Here is a 1,450-nt window from a genome sequence, read left to right on the forward strand (position 1 = left end):
ACTATAATATTATAATAAAAAGCATCTTTTTACTTGGATGTGAGTGTACACAGTTTAAAGATTAAACATACTTATTAATCATTGCTTTAACAACAGCAATGCTATGTTAGAACTCTTGGTATTGTCATATAATTTACATGGTATTCTTTCCAAAGCTGTTAATTTATTTACAGCACTTATCCAGACTATTGTTCTGGAGAAGGATTGTCTTTCATTCTTACATGGTCAGCTATTTTAATGTTACTGAAATTTTTAAGAGCCATCCTTTCATTCCCCTTCAAATTTTTCTAGAAGATTATGGTGTGGTTTTGCAGAATAACTAGGAAAATTACTAAATCTTATTTATTCTTTAGATAGTTTTCAACTAACAGCTCCAAGATAGCATAATAAGAAAGCAAATACACAAATATCCAACCTCAACAATATCAACTACACAATTCTTTGATGACATAAGAGATTCTTTTCTTAAAAAAAAAAAAATCATAGTTTAAAATTCATGATTGTTATCTCTTGTAGAACTTCCTATATTCTAGTTTATTGCATTTTCCAAGCATGGTCCTATCTAAACACTTACTATGATACATAGAATTTTATTAAATTTTTTCTAGACCAGTCATCCTGGTTAGCTCAGCAGCAAGCATAATTCATAAGAGGAAGCTGTCATATTTCTTATGATCTTTATAAAATGTTAGGGATGTACCATAAAGATATTCTACCAATAACCTGTGCTGTTCCACAATAGAACACAATAAAGATGTTAGTAGGAAACATTTCTTGAGCCCCTACTATTTTGGAGCATTTAGTTCTCAAAGTAAGTCTTTGGTACTATTGTTATTTTCATAGTATAGATAAGGGACTTAGAAAGGTTAAATAACTTGCCCAGAGTCACACAGCTAATATATGGTAAGACTCTTATCAAAGTCTGCCTTCCTATAAAAACTGTAGTTTTAATGTCTATACTGTTGCTCTAGATAGTGCACCTAACCAGCAGTTGAAAAGGCACTAATTTGAATGATCTTTTCAGCGATGGTGATGGATTCATCTGATTTATCCACACTTAATTAGAATGATGCATATCTCAGATGGCTTGACTTGGGATAAAGTCCATGATAGTGTAACAGAATTTTCTATCGAGGCTTGGAAACTCTGAACACCTATCAATTATGGGAGGATAATTGGCTCTAGCGGCACTGACAAATATGGACAACTAAATCAGGGTAACATTGAGACAGGTATTTATAACTCATGCCATCTGACAGTGAATTTGTTCTTAATATGTCTTAATTTATTCTGTTAACTAAGTATACTTAGAAGAATTTCAGGATACATTCCTGGGATAGACATCCCATGATACTCTGTAAGGTTTACAATCCTTTTTAACATTTTGTCCTAAGTATTCTGCTTCACTTTTCACAACCTCTGAGATCATGTTATGCTTCCAGTTTAACAT

At 32.1% G+C, this 1,450-nt stretch overlaps 1 protein-coding gene across 1 annotated transcript in view; it reads left to right on the forward strand.

Annotated features, from left to right (window-relative positions):
• Positions 1-1,450, forward strand: part of FUT8 (fucosyltransferase 8 (alpha (1,6) fucosyltransferase)) — a 217,433-nt gene that overhangs the window by 54,274 nt on the left and 161,709 nt on the right. The window lies entirely within an intron of this gene.

This window comes from Propithecus coquereli, unplaced genomic scaffold (assembly GCF_000956105.1).
Source record: "Propithecus coquereli isolate 6110/MARCELLA unplaced genomic scaffold, Pcoq_1.0 Scaffold5, whole genome shotgun sequence".
Lineage (NCBI taxonomy): Eukaryota > Metazoa > Chordata > Mammalia > Primates > Indriidae > Propithecus > Propithecus coquereli.